Here is a 21,153-nt window from a genome sequence, read left to right as displayed (position 1 = left end):
AATTTTGGCCGTGTGAACATACCCTTAGACACAATACCATAGATGAGTTTAATTGAAAACTAATAATTAAATGTTTATGACATTTAAATCCAATGTGCATAATAATTTGGAACACGGTGTAGATAGAAAGTAGTTAGGGATAAATAGGATGAGTGACTAGATATGTGGATCTGAGGTCGGTTTCTTTACTAATATTACTAATATCTAATAAAGAAATTAGTAGAGGAGACCTCCACTTTTTAAATTTAATATTGAATTGAATTTGGTTTTCCCTCCATGCTCAGGTGTACACCACCTATTGAATTGTAGAAATAGTAGGTATGGGGAGAGGAGGAAAAAGGAGCGTGGTGGGTTAAATGTCGCCTTCAATTGTTATATTGATACCGACTGGTGTAATAGCAGAAGGATTATGTTGTGCAGTGTCCCCTTTTGTTATTTCCACATTGTATAATATTTTTGTTAAATTGTTGCAAAGTGTAATTACGACTTTTATCTGATTCAACAAAGTAGAAAGCCTGGTAGTTGCTTTCACTACTTTGGTGAAAATAGAAGAGGTGGTGCTGCAAGGATAATTGATATATTATATCTGTGAAATTTCCTGCATAAGCACTCCGCAAGAGGTTGTGTTCAGGCTTCGTGAGCAGCTGCGTATTGACTGAATGCGTTTTTTGCCGTTCCAATTGGTTGGTTGTACAACAGTGCAAAAAGGAATGAAATTTGTATCGGTAAGCAGTTATTTTATCTGCTAGTGCGTTTTATTTATTGTATTCCCAACGCTTTTAGTTCAATCCTAATTAGATCTGCAACTTGGTCAGCAACGTGAACATATAGTATCTATCGTAGTAAACTGCTGATTCATAGTCTATTGTGTATTATGTTCTCTCAACATTGACACTGCTATTCACATTCAGGCGGCAGTGTAGAAATAATAACTTTTTGCTGCGTCTACATAGATAGACAGGCTCTTCTTAAGTTGTGAGCATTACTGATACATTAAATTATGAGACTTGCTGGTTATTAGCGCCGGCAAGTTATCAGAATGTAAGCTGTCAATGCCGCGACGTCATCGGCATTTGACAGCTCAGTAGCCTGTAATGATATTGCCACCACGTACGTTCGTTCCAGCTTTGTAAGGAACGAACTGTCAGCTCGGTAGCCTGTAGTGGTGTTACCACTACCTCCGTTCGTTCCGGGTTTGCAAGGGACGAACTGAATGCGGTAAGATTAGATTTTGAATTTTCTCGTGCTAATCTTGCCCTCTATAGTCGATAATCTTTCCCTATTACCAGAGTCGGTATGGTCCCGACGCGCGTTTCACTGAACTAAGTCAGCTTCTTCCGGGGGCGGGAGCATTTTGTTTCTGGAGCTAGTTAAAGCCCAGGATTTGATTGACATTGAGTATAGCCAATCAGCTTCTAGGTGATTTGTTACACTGTTACTATTGTCAAGGAAACTGTAATTGTATCCCTGTCAAAAGTTGCAAACCAACCTCATTATATACAAAATTCTCCTCAGCGGTGTTTAATGGATTGACTAAATTCTTTAACATTTGTTTGTATGTCCAAATGAATTAGACACATTTTGCTGAATGGTATCTCTTCTTATACTCTATATTACTAAATAAATTAAAATAATTTGCTACTGAAGTATTTTATTCTTTAATTATTTTATTATTTAACTTTCTAAATAATTAATTTATTAATTTTGCATATTAATTTTAATTGTTTTTGTAGTAAATTTTTAGTATTAATTTTATTGTTTTTTTAAAAATATATTGTTTTTAGTAATTTTTATAATTATTGTTTTTTATTAATTTTTAACCCTTATAGGTAAAGTGCTATATTACATATACCATTTCTGCTAATTCTAAGTAAAAACCATGTATGGATATGATACGTCATACACTGGTAATGGGAATTTTCCCAAAACAGAATCTACCGTAAATAGCTGTTAGCTAAAATTCCGTATGTATTAATATAGAGTGGTTTCGTGTGAATAATATCACTGCCACTTATTTGTCAATCCCTTGATTGTTATCTCATTAATATTCCAGAGGTTTAAACCTCTGCAATTCTTTATTTCCTAAATCATGTATTTCATGTACCCTTGTAGTGGATATTCCTTAAAATTATGGCACAATATTACATATGATCATGCAGGTTCTCCTAATTCTTTTTTATCTGATTTTATAATGGACTTCTTATGATGTACGATTGGCTTATGACTTCATGTTTTAACACATCATGTGGCCTAGTTATTTGGGCAAGTTGAAATTATTGTGGATAGGGTGAGTGTGGGAGTGTCACTTATTTAAAGAAAGCAGCCAAAATTGAAGGATTCATTGAGTCCATGTGGGCTCACAGAGTTCATGTTAAAAATCCACTTACTCTCTTCTTTTAGCAACATGGAGTCCACATCCCCACCTCTGATTCCCGTGGTGAGGTGGCAAATGGCCCAGCCTGATAATTCTTTAAAGGGAACCTGTCACCAGCATGTCACCTATTAAACCTGCAATACCTGGTGGTAGTGTTTGAAAAATAATTTCTATATAACCTATAATTATCTTCTAAGTCGGCTCTGTACCTTTAGTATTCAGTTTTTTAGTGTTCCCACACTGTATGCTAATGAGCATAAAAGAGTCATATCTTCGTTTGAAAAGAGTCAAATCTTCGTTTGAAAAGAGTCACATCTTCATTCCTCAAGTCTTTCCGATTTTACCCCGCCTCCTTACTTTTGATTGACAGCTCCTCGCCTTCCCCCAGCATACAAAATCCCACGCTTGTGCATTGATGTCCTCTTCTGGTGTGTGCGTACAACGGGACGCCGGATTATTACGATAAAAGGCGCAAAATGTTTGCAGACCGTTATTTACAGTCGGACGAGGAGTTTAGGAGAGGGGATAACGGCAATGAACTTTTGATAGCAGTGGCCAGTGAGGGATAAGTAAAGTTCAATAGGTGAAATGCTGGTGACAGGTTCCCTTTAAGGTTGAGATTATGGCTGTATTTGAAGTGTCTGGCCACTGGTGTGGGTTGAAACAGTTTATTTAGTTTTTTTGTCTCCATTTCCACTTTGTCATAATTTCTTATACTTCCAATATGTTCCCTTATTCTAGTTTTGAGATCTCTCTTAGTTTTACCCACATAATGTAGGTTACACGTACATCTTAGGACATATATCACCCCCTTGGTGGCACAGGTGATATGTTCCTGAATTTTGTAGTGATCTCCTATTCCATTCTTAAAACTGTTAGGGATCTGCCAGGTACTACGTCTAGGTATACTCCTGGGATTAATCAATCCACACCTGAGGCCAGACCTGTTCGACTGACACCATCTCCCACCAACCAGGGTGGCAGGCTCAGGAGTGGGAGAGCCTATCGCGGCCTGGTCAGTCGGAGTTAGCTCCGCCCCCTGTCCTTTATTACCTGCCGTGTTCTCCTCCTCAGTTCTTGTAATTCTTTTGGATTCCTGGCCCCACTGCTGCTTGCTCCAGCCTGCTTCTGCCGTGCTTCTGCCTTGCTGCTGTTCTGCTTAACCTGCTTTGCTTTGCCTCCGGCTTGCTTCCTCCTCCGTGCTCACTTGGGTATACTCCACTTTATCCTGGTCCTGACCACTCATTCACCGCTCCGTTTCCTCGCGGCGTTCCGGGGGCTACTGCCCCTTCCCTGGCGTGTTCCCTGTTTGTTCTCCCGTGCACTTAGACAGCGTAGGGACCGCCACCCAGTTGTACCCCGTCGCCTAGGGCGGGTTGTTGCAAGTAGGCAGGGACAGGGCGGTGGGTAGATTAGGGCTCACTTTCCCTTCACCTCCTTCCTGCCATTACATAATTACAAGCCCATACCTAGTCTACCATTTCTCCTACGCTGACGCTATCATGGACCCCCTTGAGACCCTGACCCAGCAGATGCAGGGCCTCTCCCTACAGGTCCAGGCCCTGGCCCAGAGGGTCAACCAGGGTGACGCTGCCTTAGTAGTTCCCCTCAACTCACCTCTAGAACCCGACCTCAAGTTACCTGACCGGTTCTCAGGGGACCGTAAGACGTTTCTCTCCTTCCGGGAGAGTTGCAGACTGTATTTCCGCCTAAAACCCCACTCCTCAGGTTCCGAGAACCAGCGGGTGGGTATCATCATATCCCGACTCCAGTAAGGGCCCCAAGAGTGGGCCTTCTCCTTGGCTCCTGACGCCCCTGAACTTTCCTCTGTTGATCGTTTTTTCTCTGCCCTCGGACTCATTTACGACGAGACTGACAGGACTGCTTTAGCCGAGAGTCAGCTGGTGACCTTACGTCAGGGTAGGAGACCGGTTGAGGAATACTGCTCTGATTTTAGAAAGTGGTGCGTAGCTTCTCGGTGGAACGATCCGGCCCTAAGGTGCCAGTTTAGGTTAGGATTATCTGACGCCCTGAAGGATCTGCTGGTTAGCTACCCCTCTTCTGACTCCCTTGACCAGGTTATGGCCCTAGCAGTACGACTTGACCGACGTCTCAGGGAACGTCAGCTGGAACGCTTCCATGTGCTCCCCTCTGACTTTTCTGCGATCCCCCCCGAGGTCCCGTCTCCTCGCCCCTCCACGGAGGACTCGGAGGTACCTATGCAACTCGGGGCCTCCATGTCCCCTCGACAACGTAGGGAGTTTCGCAGAATGAATGGTCTCTGCTTCTACTGTGGGGACGACAAGCATCTTCTGAACACCTGTCACAGGCGCAAGAATAAAAAGCCGGAAAATTTCCGCGCCTAAGTGATCATCGGGGAGGTCACTTGGGCGCACAGGTATTTCCCGTTAATGTGAAACGCAATAAAATTTTGCTTCCCTTTCAGGTCTCGTTTGCTGGCCAGTCTGCCACGGGCAGTGCTTTCGTGGATTCTGGCTCATCTGCTAATATCATGTCTGTGGAATTTGCTATGTCTCTAAAGATGCTATTTATTGATTTACCTTATCCTATCCCTGTAGTAGGTATCGACTCAACTCCCCTTGCTAATGGTTATTTTACTCAGCATACTCCTGTTTTTGAACTCCTGGTTGGCTCCATGCATTTGGAGCAGTGCTCTGTACTGGTGATGCAGGGATTATCGTCTGATCTGGTATTAGGTCTTCCCTGGTTGCAGTTGCATAATCCCACGTTTGATTGGAATACTGGGGATCTCACCAAATGGGGTAGTGAATGTCTTATGTCATGTCTTTCTGTTAACTCTATTTCTCCCCGGGAGGAGGTAAACACGCTTCCTGAGTTTGTTCAGGACTTCGCCGATGTGTTTTCTAAGGAGGCCTCCGAGGTGTTGCCCCCCAATAGAGATTACGATTGCGCCATCGATTTGGTGCCTGGTGCCAAGCTTCCTAAGGGTAGGATATTTAATCTTTCATGTCCTGAACGTGAAGCTATGAGGGTGTATATCCAAGAATGCCTGGCCAAGGGTTTCATTCGCCCCTCGACTTCTCCTGTAGGTGCTGGCTTCTTCTTCGTGGGGAAGAAGGATGGTGGTCTTAGGCCGTGCATTGATTATCGTAACCTGAATAAGGTCACCGTAAGGAACCAGTACCCACTTCCTTTGATTCCGGATCTTTTTAATCAGGTTCAGGGGGCCCAATGGTTCTCTAAGTTCGATCTACGGGGGGCATATAACCTTATCCGCATCAAAGAGGGGGATGAGTGGAAAACTGCGTTCAACACACCCGAGGGTCATTTTGAATACCTGGTCATGCCCTTTGGGTTGTGTAATGCCCCTGCTGTCTTCCAGAATTTTATTAATGAAATCCTGAGAGATTACCTGGGTAATTTTCTTGTTGTGTACCTTGATGACATACTGGTGTTTTCCAAGGACTGGTCCTCCCACGTGGAGCATGTCAGGAAGGTGCTCCAGGTCCTTCGGGAGAATAATCTGTTTGCTAAGACTGAAAAATGTGTCTTTGGGGTACAGGAGATACCATTTTTAGGGCAAATCCTCACTCCTCATGAATTCCGCATGGGCCCTGCCAAGGTTCAGGCTGTGGCGGAATGGGTCCAACCTGCCTCCCTTAAGGCGTTACAGTGTTTTTTAGGGTTCGCCAACTATTACAGGAGATTTATTGCCAACTTCTCGGTCGTCGCTAAGCCTCTTACGGACCTTACTAGCAAGGGTGCTGATGTCCTCCATTGGCCCCCTGAGGCCGTCCAGGCCTTTGAGACCCTCAAGAAGTGCTTTATCTCGGCCCCCGTGCTTATTCAGCCCAACCAAGAGGAGCCATTTATTGTGGAGGTTGACGCATCCGAGGTGGGAGTGGGGGCCGTCTTGTCCCAGGGTACCTGCTCCCTCACCCATCTCCGCCCCTGTGCTTACTTCTCTAGGAAGTTTTTGCCCACGGAGAGTAACTATGATATTGGCAACCGCGAACTTCTAGCCATTAAATGGGCTTTTGAAGAGTGGCGGCACTTCCTGGAGGGGGCCAGACACCAGGTAACGGTCCTTACGGATCACAAGAATCTGGTTTTCCTAGAATCGGCCCGGAGGCTTAATCCTAGACAAGCTCGGTGGGCACTATTCTTTACCAGATTTAATTTCTTGGTTACCTATAGGGCTGGGTCCAAGAATATTAAGGCTGATGCCCTGTCACGTAGTTTCATGGCCAATCCTCCTTCCGAGAAGGATCCTGTTGGGATTTTACCCCCTGGTATAATCGTTTCTGCCACGGATTCTGATTTAGCTTCTGATATCGCGGCTGATCAGGGTGCAGCTCCCGGGAACGTCCCTGGGGACAAACTGTTTGTTCCCCTGCAATACCGGCTAAGGGTACTAAGGGAAAACCATGCCTCCGCTCTATCTGGTCATCCTGGCATCTTGGGCACCAAACACCTCATTACCAGAAACTATTGGTGGCCTGGGTTGCCTAAAGACGTTAGGGCTTACGTCGCCGCTTGTGAGGTTTACGCTAGGTCCAAAACCCCTAGGTCCCGACCTGTGGGCCTACTACGTTCCTTGCCCATTCCCCAGAGACCTTGGACCCATATCTCCATGGATTTTATCACCGATTTGCCTCCATCTCAGGGCAAGTCGGTGGTGTGGGTGGTAGTAGACCGCTTCAGCAAGATGTGCCACTTTGTGCCCCTTAAGAAGCTACCTAACGCCAAGACGTTAGCTTCTTTGTTTGTGAAACACATCCTGCGTCTCCATGGGGCCCCAGTCAATATCGTTTCTGACAGAGGGGTACAATTTGTTTCCTTATTTTGGAGAGCCTTTTGTAAAAAGTTGGAGATTGATCTGTCCTTCTCCTCCGCCTTCCATCCCGAAACTAATGGCCAAACGTAAAGGACTAACCAATCCCTGGAACAATATTTAAGGTGTTTCATCTCTGACTGTCAATTCGATTGGGTCTCATTCCTTCCCCTTGCTGAATTTTCCCTGAATAACCGGGTCAGTAACTCGTCAGGGGTCTCCCCGTTTTTCTGTAATTTCGGGTTTAACCCAAGGTTCTCCTCCGCTTCCCCTGGTTGTTCCAATAATCCTGAGGTAGAGGATGTTCATCGGGCACTGTGCACTGTCTGGGCCCAGGTTCAGAAGAACCTAGAGGCGTCCCAGAGCGCACAAAAGATTCAGGCGGATAGTAGACGTTCTGCTAACCCCCGGTTTGTCGTCGGGGATTTGGTCTGGTTGTCGTCCAGGAACTTGCGCCTTAAGGTCCCGTCCAGGAAGTTTGCTCCCCGATTTATTGGACCTTATAAGATCATTGAAGTCCTCAACCCTGTATCCTTCCGTCTGGAGCTGCCCCCATCCTTTCGCATACATGACGTCTTCCATGCCTCCCTCCTTAAACGCTGCTCCCCGTCCTGGTCCCCCTCGAGGAAACCTCCTGTTCCCGTTCTCACCCCTGAGGGGGTGGAATTCGAGGTGGCCAAGATTATGGACAGTAGGATGGTCCAGGGCTCCCTCCAGTACCTGGTCCATTGGAGAGGATACGGGCCGGAGGAGAGGACTTGGGTACCTGCTCGTGATGTTCACGCTGGGGTATTGATCAGGAGGTTCCACCTTCTCTTCCCTACTAAACCGGGTCCTCTTAGTAAGGGTCCGGTGGCCCCTCATGAAAGGGGGAGTACTGTTAGGGATCTGCCAGGTACTACGTCTAGGTATACTCCTGGGATTAATCAATCCACACCTGAGGCCAGACCTGTTCGACTGACACCATCTCCCACCAACCAGGGTGGCAGGCTCAGGAGTGGGAGAGCCTATCGCGGCCTGGTCAGTCGGAGTTAGCTCCGCCCCCTGTCCTTTATTACCTGCCGTGTTCTCCTCCTCAGTGCTTGTAATTCTTTTGGATTCCTGGCCCCACTGCTGCTTGCTCCAGCCTGCTTCTGCCGTGCTTCTGCCTTGCTGCTGTTCTGCTTAACCTTCTTTGCTTTGCCTCCGGCTTGCTTCCTCCTCCGTGCTCACTTGGGTATACTCCACTTTATCCTGGTCCTGACCACTCATTCACCGCTCCGTTTCCTCGCGGCGTTCCGTGGGCTACTGCCCCTTCCCTGGCGTGTTCCCTGTTTGTTCTCCCGTCCACTTAAACGCGCCCAGTTGTACCCCGTCGCCTAGGGCGGGTCGTTGCAAGTAGGCAGGGACAGGGCGGTGGGTAGATTAGGGCTCACTTTCCCTTCACCTCCTTCCTGCCATTACAAAAACCCTGCTTTTTTATAAGGATTTTACAGGCTGTACATAGGCCGCATGGATAGAACCCTGGGTATTTTTGTTGTTTCTTTTTTATGCAATCCCTCGAAAAATGACTTTTAACAATGTGTTGTTCTATGGTGTTGGTTTTTCTGTATCGTGAGGAGATTGTTGTACCGAGATGTTGTTTAAGGTCTTCATCCAGTAGTAAAATCTGCCAATGTTTTGCTATGATGTTGTGCATTTCTTGCCATTTTTCGTGCAATTTTAAATTCAGGTCGTTGGTATTAAGTTCCTTAATGAAATTGTGTAGTTCGCCCTCTGTGCCCCTCCAGATGAACACGATATGAACAGGCTACTGAGCTGTCAAATGCCGATGACGTCGCGGCATTGACAGCTTACATTCTGATAACTTGCCGGCGCTAATAACCAGCAAGTCTCATAATTTAATGTATCAGTAATGCTCACAACTTAAGAAGAGCCTGTCTATCTATGTAGACGCAGCAAAAAGTTATTATTTCTACACTGCCGCCTGAATGTGAATAGCAGTGTCAATGTCGAGAGAACATAATACACAATAGACTATGAATCAGCAGTTTACTACGATAGATACTATATGTTCGCGTTGCTGACCAAGTTGCAGATCTAATTAGGATTGAACTAAAAGCGTTGGGAATACAATAAATAAAACGCACTAGCAGATTAAATAACTGCTTACCGATACAAATTTCATTCCTTTTTGCGCTGTTGTACAACCAACCAATTGGAACGGCAAAAAACGCATTCAGTCAATACGCAGCTGCTCACGAAGTCTGAACACAACCTCTTGCGGAGTGCTTATGCAGGAAATTTCACAGATATAATATATCAATTATCCTTGCAGCACCACCTCTTCTATTTTCACCAAAGTAGTGAAAGCAACTACCAGGCTTTCTACTTTGTTGAATCAGATAAAAGTCGGAATTACACTTTGCAACAATTTAACAAAAATATTATACAATGTGGCAATAACAAAAGGGGACACTGCACAACATAATCCTTCTGCTATTACACCAGTCGGTATCAATATAACAATTGAAGGCGACATTTAACCCACCACGCTCCTTTTTCCTCCTCTCCCCATACCTACTATTTCTCTAATATCTAATAAAGGTTAAAGAGGCTCTGTCACCAGATTTTGCAACCCCTATCTGCTATTGCAGCAGATAGGCGCTGCAATGTAGATTACAGTAACGTTTTTATTTTTAAAAAACGAGCATTTTTGGCCAAGTTATGACCATTTTTGTATTTATGCAAATGAGGCTTGCAAAAGTACAACTGGGCGTGTTGAAAAGTAAAAGTACAACTGGGCGTGTATTATGTGCGTACATCAGGGCGTTTTTACTTCTTTTACTAGCTGGGCGTTCTGACGAGAAGTATCATCCACTTCTCTTCAGAACTCCCAGCTTCTGGCAGATCACGCTGTGACGTCACTCACAGGTCCTGCATCGTGTCAGACGAGCGAGGACACATCGGCACCAGAGGCTACAGTTGATTCTGCAGCAGCATCAGCGTTTGCAGGTAAGTAGCTACATCGACTTACCTGCAAACGCCGATGCTGCTGCAGAATCATCTGTAGCCTCTGGTGCCGATGTGTCCTCGCTGGTCCGACACGATGCAGGACCTGTGAGTGACGTCACAGCGTGATCTCTCGAGAACACGGCTGTGTCTGCACTGCCAGAAGCTGGGCGTTCTGAAGAGAAGTGGATGATACTTCTCGTCAGAACGCCCAGCTAGTAAAAGAAGTAAAAACGCCCCGATGTACGCACATAATACACGCCCAGTTGTACTTTTACTGTAAACGCGCCCAGTTGTACTTTTGCAAGCCTGATTTGCATAAATACAAAAATGGTCATGGTTTTTAAAAATAAAAACGTTACTGTAATCTACATTGCAGCGCCGATCTGCTGCAATAGCAGATAGGGGTGCGCAAAATCTGGTGACAGAGCCTCTTTAAGCTTTAGCTTTGTGTGTAACTGATGGTATTGCTCTCTCTGTGTTGGCAGCAAAGAGTCGTGATGTGTGATATATAAAATCTCTCTGTCATTTAGTTTTTAATCTGATCATTGGTTATCTCTGTTACGCTTTCTGCTCCTGGTCTGTGAAATTCCAGATTATCTTGTAGTTCTGTGCCAGAAAACAGTTTCGGACTATAGCTACTGTTTTCCTTCAGCAGGTAATACATTTGAATTCACTGTTTTGTATGCAGGTTACCTGAGTTTTCTCTATACAGTATGCAAAGAACAATTTATTTTATTGAAGTATGTAAAATATAGAGATCTACATACTTCTACTGCTTAAAAGGCCAACAGCATAAAATAGGAAATTACTTTTAGAGATGAAATGTTCAAGGCAAAATTTTATTTCAGTTTGACATTTGCGCGCTTTTCATAACATAGCATTATGGAGCTGAAAAGAAGGAGGAAAGGGTCTTGCAAGTTTTTTACAGACGCCATGTTGTGAGTCATAATACATAATCAGAGTAAAGTACAAAATCATACTTAAAGGGTAAGTAAATGTTTGACAAACTTCTGAAATGTCATAGAGACATGTCAGAAGTTTTGGTTGGTGGGGGTCCGAGCACTGAGACCCCAGCAATCGCTTAAAGCAGTAGAAGCGTGTCTGTTCGGCTTTTTCCTGAAATCAATGTATCGGATTACGGGCTCATTAGAAAGTCTATGAGCCCGTACTCCGCTACATCGGCTTTCCCGAAAAAGCCCAACAGAAACTAAGCGCTTCTGCCGCTTCGTTTGAGCGATTGGTGGGGGTCTTAGTGCTCGGACCCCTACCACTGAAAACTACTGACATGTCACTATGACATGTGAGAAGTGTGTCAAATGTTTAGTTACACTTTAAAAGTTACAAAATAAATTTTTCACAGATATGGACCCATTAAATAAGGGCATATGTTAGATGTCCTAATCAAGACAAGCCATGGGTGCTACGGCACTCACTGAATCCCCCTCTAAACGTTTTACAGCATTGCAACAAAGCACTGGCTATAAATTTATGAAAAAGAGAGAACATGTTGCACACACACACACACACACACACACACACACACACACACACACACACACACACACTCACACACACACACACACACACACACACACACACACACACTCACACATATATCAATCATCATGTTAGCATATTCATGAGATTAAAGTCAGAGATTCATTGCATAGTATGCAGGCCTCTTAGTATATGGCCTTTGCGGGTCTTTATTTGTAGCCTACGGATGTAGCCATCTTTATCTTGACTCTGATAACTTGCTGCAGCGTGATATCACACAACAAAAGCCACTAAAAGAGTAATTGAAAAAGTCAACATAAAGGATTTTGTCACTGTGTGTTTAATGCGTTAAAATTAAGGTAAAGTCGGCTATATCTGTACCTGTCCTGACCTAGACCACGGCAATGATGTCATTATGCAATCATATGTCATGTTGCACACTGTCCAAGCCACAGACTGGAAAGGGCATATTGTGGGAGCAAGGATAGGTAGGTTAAATGGTTACTAGTGGGGCACTGTGGGATACTGTATAGTATGGGGCATATGGCACTGTATAGAGTGCTATCCATATGACACTACGTGTGTCACTCTGCATATGAACATTGTCTGTATGCAACTAATCCTATAGACACTGTGTCGCACTGGCACTGTTCCTATGGACACTGTTGTGTGTGGCATTATTCATATAATCAAATGTGCCACTATTCACATGGGCACCATATGGCACTATTTGTATGTGTGGCACCATTGATTTAAATAATGTTTGGCACTATTTAAATGGACACTTTATGGCATAATTAATATATTCACTGTGTCACCCTATTTATATAGACTCAAAACTGACACCCCGTGACACTATTAATTACAGATCACACTATACGGCGGTGGTTAAGTGGGCACTATGGAAGCACTATATCAATCTGAACAATAGTTTTCAAGATGTTTTAGCCTAACATTTAAGGGGTTTTATTAGGGCAGATGCAAAATATGGAAACTTTATAGGATATTGACAATTATGTACAACAAGTATCTAATTATTTGGTATTTTAATTGTTTTATTTGATGTATTGGAGTAGGAATAACTTTCAGTAGTGTGATTTACATATCACCTTTGTTGACCAAGTAGAGATTAATATAGGGAAATTAATATATCAATGTATCCTCCCCCTCGTATGTCTTTATATCTCTTGGAATATAATCGAATATATTCTTTGTTTGATCTTTTTGAATGCTGGTTGCTGTGGCATGATTTCTTATCAGCCAAATCCAATGATCCCTATGCCTTTTTAATCCTCTAGATCTATCGCTGCATATGACACAGTAGATAACCCAATACTCCTTCACATTCTGTACATCTTTGGCTTAAAGGGCACTGTCCTATAGTGTTTTTTCTTCAATTTCACTGACCGCTCTTTCAGTGTGTCTTCTGCTGGCTCTACTTCCTCTCTCTGTCCGGGTTCCCCGAGACTCAATATTGGACCTCATCCTGTTTTCTCTCTACACTATTCAAGTTGGCAAAACTATTTCACGGATTTGGTTTCCACTAACATCTTTATGCTGATGACATCCAACTATATATCTCCTCAGAGGACATTTTTTCCTGCTCTCCTAAAAAACACTAGTAAGTGTCTGTCCGCTGTCTCTACTGTCAAGTCTTCTCTATATCTCAGACTTAATCTTTCTAAAACTAAGCTCCTTCGGTTTCCTCAATCATCTTCTTCACTTAACCCGATGTCTCTATCTCCATCTGTAACACCATTATTCTCACTACACATTAGACCTCATGTCTGTGAGGAAGAAAGGACAAGTCAGAGTCCAGTGTAACTCCATTTTAATCCAATGCCAAATCCTGTCGCCTTCACCTAAAAAACTTCTCTTACATCTCTACCCCACCACTGACGCGATAAAACACGTATCCAGGCCCTAATAATTTGTCGTCTAGACGACTGTAACTTATTACTGTCTGGCATTTCACTAAACAGACTGGCTAAGGGTCCTTTTACACCAGCTCAATCCTCACTGTAATTAGCCCCTAAGGGTGTTGCCTCATGATGACAACCCGTGTTTCCATGCCCTATTAGGGCATATGGAAATCATAGAGGGCAGTCCTCTGCTTGTGACCCCTTTCCTGAGCCTGCTCTGGTAAACCCAGCCTGCCCATGCATGGATGCCATTTGATGCTACATTTCTTATAATAATGTCATCATAATATCTGGCCAGGCGTGACTTCCTTCGTAGTAATAGAAGCTTCCATTTTAAAAGGGGTATGTTATTTTTTGGCTTGCTGTACATTTATCACAATGTTCTATTCTTCACAATGTGAATCTATCAATCTGGAAAATCTAGTCCCTGTAAACAAGGTATTTGGATAGTAACTTTGAAGTTGAGAAGAGAAGAAGAGGAAGCACTGAAATATAGTACTTAATACAACAGCCTCAAGCCTCTACTATGTGCCAACAATTTATAAAGAGCAAATATTTAACGTGCAGCCTGCTACTGAGGCAGTAAGATGGAGTGAGGTTTATTTCTTATAAATGACATGCTTTTAATTCTGAGGAGGGAACGCTTCACAGCCACTTTATACTGTTACACAAGGTGATTTTTATTTTGTTCCATTTGCTTTTATTATATACAAAAAGTATAAAGTTGTACACTTTCTAAGAATAATTTCATATATAATTCCTCCTTAAGGTCCTTACATTTTTTTAAGTTGGTCTTTACTATCTGATCTTATATCTTTCATCACATAGTACTAAATGTATTTTATCTACAACTTTTTCCCCTTGCAAAGTATTAGTTTTCCAACCAACCTACAACTTTAAAAAAACAAAAACTCCTCCAAAAAAACACTCCATTGGAGTAGGCTGTATTTGTTTCCTAAATACCATAGCTACTGAATTTGCTATTATTCTCAACATTTCTGTACACTATTACGCTTCCACCACATTGGAAACAAGTTACTTTCTTCTCTAGCATCTTCTTTAAATTCCTCCATAAATTTAGGGTAATCTCCTTGGAGTGATATAAACCTTATGCAACAATTTTAACAAGGTTTATGTTAAGGATAATATGTCTACTGCCTTAACTGAACTACTTTACACAGGTCTGTTTCATCCGCCAGGGACATCTATTCACTTACCATAAAATATATTATCCGAAAATGGGGTATAGTTGCTTTCGGGCCGTGCTCTCCAGCTGCTGAGATTTATATGGCTCATGTAATGATTCCCTTACAGGAATTGGTTAGAGAGGATGTGCCCCCAAGAGGCAAATCTTTTTCTATATACAGTAGCAATCTTTCTCCGTGACATGAAAACAGTTAATGCAGTGATGCAATATATGATGCAAACAGTGATGCAATATATGCAAAAACTGACCACTTATAATGCATCTGTATACATTGCTTGAGTGCAGAATTAGTTAAAAAAACAAAACCCAAAAATATTCTGGAGATTATATGTCCAAATTGGTCTTGGTACCAGTTTGCATGGGCATCTATGTCGTAGAGGCATCTCAAGCAATTGCTATTGGGCCCATTAAAAATGGAGGGTTGTTCTTTTTGGACTAACGCTATACACAGCTTGAGGAAGGTATACGAAATTAGTTACAGGTGGAATATCATATTTTTGCATGTACAGCATCACACATTGGCTGTTTCTTTGTCACTAAGAAAGGCTACTCAGTCAGGACGTAACTCCCCCACAGGAGGTAATACTGCCCTATTCTACAGGGATGAGAAGGAGTTGACCAATTAGAACTGGCCATATACATTAGACAATTGAATCTATATGGGGGCCTCCCGACTGTCCACCGATGGCAGATGGAAGAAGGATCAGGTATGAAGGATTTCAACATGCTGGATCCTTTGTTCCTGCAGGAGATAAGCCGCTTCCAGAGGTGTCTCTACTCATTGAAACAAACAAACATGCACACTTGACCGAGCCGAACATGTAAGTGTTTAGGGGAATTGTAGGAAATATCTGTCTCATTTGTATGGCCAGCTTAACACCGGACCACTTTCATGTGATGGCCTGCAACACTAGAGAAGACGATATTGGTTTTTGTTACGCCACTGTCAGTTTCTCTATATTATAAGAATTGATGATGATGAATTGGATTTAGTATAATATTTAATTTCCATTATGGAGTTATTGCCATTGGACGTTATACACTATTACCAATCTTAATGTATCCTTCCCCTTCTTATGCCTTTACATGTCCTGCAATGTACTCTGATTTATTCTTTGTTATAATAGCACTTTTTAAGACAACTATGTATCTCTTGCATGTGATTTTATGGGTGAGTTTGGGTTGATCTTTTTGAATGCTGTTTGCTGTAGGATTACATTTGAGGACTGCTTACATGTATTTTTTAATAGGGAATATACTTTGACCATTTGCATTGTTTTCTGTTTGTATTCGTTGTGACTAGGATTTTAGGATATTTTCCTCTGGCACTGTAAATAAAATGTTGGCAATCTGTAATTTATCTGACATTTTATTTTGTACAAATTACATCTAGGTGTGTTTGGATTATATTTTGTCCAGTATGTCACAGTAACAGAGGGCAGCAGAACAGATTAGCAATCATCCCAGTTGCACAAGAATGACGTAAATGACTTGATAAAAATATAAAGGTCAAATATTATCATAGAAAATGTTTGTTTGCTATACCTGGAATTTGGTGAACATTCAATTTTGTTTATTTCAATTTGTCCAACTCTTATTGACACTGCCTTTATACAAAGACTTTTATAGGGATTTCATGCTTTCCAAAGGAGATACCATAAGGAAAAATGCAGGGCCATGCTTGCTTATATGCCACAATTTCATCTTATTAACAGGGCTGTTTTTTTTTGTTTTTTTTTACCTATGTTTGATGTATGGACTGGGAAAAGCTCCTGACGTATACATTAAATGTAGGCTGTAACAAATGTCTAACAGTGGTATCTGCCACCCATGGTCTATAGCAGTATCTGTTGAAGTCTTATGACCCTTTTAGTGACATATAAATTAAAGGGGTTATGTGGGGACCGAAAATTATTAGCAGTGTACTCACTGCAGTATGTGAGTACACTCGCTAATATACAGTCCCCGGTCACGCTGATTATGAGATTTGAATACATTTTTATAGTGCTAGCGGGGGAGCGGTAGTCTAGTTGCACAGTCTTCCTTGATGACCACACAACTCTTCATCATGTGACTGGCCCCTGTACTCTATGTAATCGACAGAGCAGTAGCACATAGTTTATATACAGTACAGTGGGCCGATGACACAACTCTTTGTTATGTGATCAAGGAAGACTGTGCAACTAGACTCCCGGCCCCCCACCAGCGCTATAAAAATGTCATAATCAGAACAATGGTAGACCAGACTGTATATTAGCGAGTGTACTCATATACTGCAGTAACTATACTGCTAATTCTTTTCGGCCCCCACAAAACGCCTTTAACCCCTTCAGGACTGAGCCTGTTTTGTCCTTGTGGACGCAGCCGATTTTTTCAAATCTGACATGTGTCACTTTATGTGGTAATAACTCACTATCCAAGCGATTCTGAGATTATTTACTCGTGACATATTGTACTTTATGTTAGTGGAAAAATGTGATCAATAAATTCAGTATTTGTTTGTTTAAAACACCAAACTTTTGAGAAAATGTGCAAAAATTTGCATTTTTCTAAATTTAAATGTATCTGCTTGTAAAACAGATAAAATACCACACAAATGAGTTACTAATTAACATTTCCCATATGTCTACTTTGTGTTGGCATAGTTTTTTGAACATCCTTTTTTTTTTCTAGGACATTACAAGGCTTAGAACTTTAGCAGCAATTTCTCAAGTTTTCAAGAAAATTTCCAAAACCTATTTTCATAGGTACCAGTTCAGTTCTGAAGTGGGTTTAAAGGCCTTATATATTATAAACTCCCATAAGTCACCCAATTTTAAAAACTGCACCCCTCAAAGTTTTCAAAACAGCATTTATAAAGTTTCTTAACCCTTTAGGTGTTTCACAGGAATTAAAGCAATGTAGAGGGGAAATGTACAAATTTCTTTTTTTTGTCGGAAAATCCATTTTAATCAAGACAAAAGGTTTTACCAGATAAACGCAACTCAATATTTATTGCCCAGATACTGCAGTTTTTAGAAATATCCCACATGTGGCCCTAGTGTGCTAATGGACTAAAGCACCGTCCGCAGAAGCAAAGGAGCACCTAGAGGATTTTGAGGACTCCTTTTTATTAGAATATATTTTAGGCACCATGTCACTTTTGAAGAGGTCTTGTGGTGGCAAAACAGTGGAAACACGGCCAAAAAGACACCATTTGGCAAACTACACCCCTCAAGGAATTCATCAAAAGTTATGGTGAGCATTTTAACCCCACAGGTTTTCTGCTAAATTTAGTGAAATTAGTCTGTAAAAATTAAAATCCAATAAAACTTAGAAATTATCAATTTTTACAAGGAATAAAGAAGAAAAAGCGCCCCAAGATTTGTAAAGCAATTTCTCATGATTATGGCAATATCCTATATGTGGTAATAAACGGCTGTTTGGACACACAGACAGGGCTCAGAAGGGAAGGAGCGCTATTTGGCTTTTGGAGCTCAAATTTGCTGGATTGGTTTTTGGGTGTTATGTCGCATTTGCAAAGCCCCTGAGGGACCAAAACAGTGGACAGAATTTATCTAGGGGTATAGTGAGCATTTTGATCCCATAGGTTTTTTTACTGAATTTAGTGTAATTAGGCCATCAAAACTTCTATTGTTTATTATTCTTTTTTTTACGGCGTTCACCGTGCGCTATAAATGACATATTTAATTTATTCGGTGGGTCGATGAGATTACGGCGATACCATATGTATATAGGTTTTTTATGTTTTACGGTGTTTGCACGATAAAATCATGGTTTTAAAAAAATTATTTGGTTTTTGTGTCGCCAAATTCTAAGAGCCTCAACAAGATAGCTGTGTGAGGGCTTGTTTTTTGCGGAAAAAACGGTAGTATTTATTGGTACCATTTTTGGGTACATGCGATTCTTTGATCCCTATTTATACAATTTTTTGCGAGATGAAGTGACTAAAAATAGTGATTCCAGTATTGTTTTTTAATTATTTTTTTTATGGCGGTCAACGTGCGGGATAAATTACATTATATTTTGATAGTTCAGGCTGTTACGGACACGGCGATACCAATTATGCATGATTTATTTCTTTTTTTTCTAATAATAAAGGACTTAGTGAAAAAAGGTGATTTTTAGATTTTATTTTGAAATTTAACTTTTTTACTTTTGTACAATTTTTTTGTAACTTTTTTAAACTTTTTTTTTTAATCCCACTAGTGACTTGAAGATCCAACTGTTGGATCTTTGTTATAATACCCTGCAATACCTATGTATTGCAGGGTATTATACTGGTCAGTTTCACACTGACAGGAGGCATATTAGGTCCTGCTTCTGACAGGACCTAATCGCCTTCCATAGATAGAAGACCGGAAGCCTTTGTTAGGCTTCCGGTTACCATAGCAACAGTCAGCCCCCGCAATCGCGCAACGTCGTGCCGATGTTGCTATAACAACTTAAATGTGGCGGTCGCTATTGTTCGCCGCATTTAAGTGGTTAATTGGCGGGGATCACAGCTGTGATCCGACCCAATGTTTTCTCCCAGTACTAAGGCTGCTAGTAGCAGCCTGTACTGGGAGATGCCGGGCTGTGGGGTGTGCCTGTGCGCTCCGTTAGGTATGAAAAACGGCTCCAATTACGTCCCAAGAAGTGTTCTGCACTTCTTTTGACGAGCGGTCTTTTTTACGCGCCATCTTTTGACAGCGACGCGTAAAATGACAGCTCGTCTGCACAGAACATCGTAAAACCCATTGCAAGCAATGGGCAGATGTTTGCCGACGTATTGGAGCCGTCTTTTCAGGCGTAATTCGAGGCGTAAAACGCCTCCATTACGCCTGAAAAGAGGTCGTGTGAACATACCCTTAGGCATCTGTTTAATCCATCCGTCACCAATAGGCTATAATGGCATCAGTTTAATGTATACGTCGTTAAAAGCTATTGAAAAGCTTATGACATATCGATTTAACGGATGCCTGTGATGCATGCCATACAGTGCCATCCCTCACCCATATACTATAATGGCATCTCTTTGACTTATACATCATGAAAAGCTATTAAAAAGCTCTTGACGTATCCATTCAACAGATGCCTTCGACAGATGCCATACAGTAGCATCCATCATCCATATGCGATCATGTGCTCTGGGGGTTGGAATAGCTTAGTCTGCTGTTTTTGCGGTATACTAACGTACAGTGACCAGACAAGGGCCAACAAACACTCTTTTGACCTCCGTCTGACAATTTCCTATATCGTATTATATTCGGAGATGATACTTTGCATGCACAGAGCACCGCCCCAGCAGTAGCTGTAGAACCACAGATCCCAGCAGCACTGTGATCCGAGATTACTGCCACAGTGTGGGGTAGTGCCAATCGAAATTCTTCTGTGTTTGGTTATATTGAGAAGTGTTGCTGATTTTTCTGCTGTGGCCGGGTGTGCTGTGAACAAATATGAAAGTAAAGTTGAATTGCAAGAATTCTCCTGTCTTCGTACCATATTTGCCACTCACTACACACCTGCACAGGGTCATAACACATGCAGAATTTGCTGCGGAATCACAACGGACATGCGGGAAAATCCACAGGGCTTTTCTTCCGCTACGTATAAACGTACTCGTAAAGGGAGGTTGTTTCTAATCTAGTCTTTTTCTGTTGTACACATTGGACAAGGCTCATTTCCCACATTTTCTACATTGAACTCTTCTTGAATGTTAATGTGTGCTAATTATCTTTAAATAATGTTTATGTATAGTGTGAATAATTATTTTCTAAGAAGTTATTTTATTCTAATCCAAAAATATGACTTAATTATGGCTGAGCAGTGTAGGAACAGAAGCCTGCTGAGAGATTAAATGAGCTCTATGGTTATTTTCATTGACAGTCTCAAGCGAAATTAACTTTGCTATGCAAAAATTCATTAGCAACATACATTTCACTTGTAAAAATATTGATCTAATTAGCAACTTAATGTTGTAATAGAAAAGGCCGCTCTCTTCCATACTTAAATTACAACAAACAATTCCAAGTTCAATCTTTCAATATCTGCCATCTACAAAAGAACATAGAGTGAAACAATCATTTGTGAAGTCACCGGATATCTTCTACACTTCTACCTGTTGAAGACCCTGTCCTTTTCAAGGAATTAAGTATCACGAAAACCATGGGCTAAATTAAAAAGTATTTACACCTGTCCGGGAAAGCATGCTTGTTGAGAAGGGAAGGGATTAAGTAAAATAACACACATTCTCTCTCTTTCTGCCGGACCTAGCACATCCATGCATTATATGGACATATTATTGATTTCACTGGGGTTTATGTAATGCTTAATTTCCCCTGTGGTATTGCTGCAGAAAATT

Source organism: Rhinoderma darwinii, chromosome 5 (assembly GCF_050947455.1).
Source record: "Rhinoderma darwinii isolate aRhiDar2 chromosome 5, aRhiDar2.hap1, whole genome shotgun sequence".
In the NCBI taxonomy this organism is placed as follows: Eukaryota; Metazoa; Chordata; class Amphibia; order Anura; family Rhinodermatidae; genus Rhinoderma; species Rhinoderma darwinii.
Note: the sequence above shows the minus strand (reverse complement) of the source record.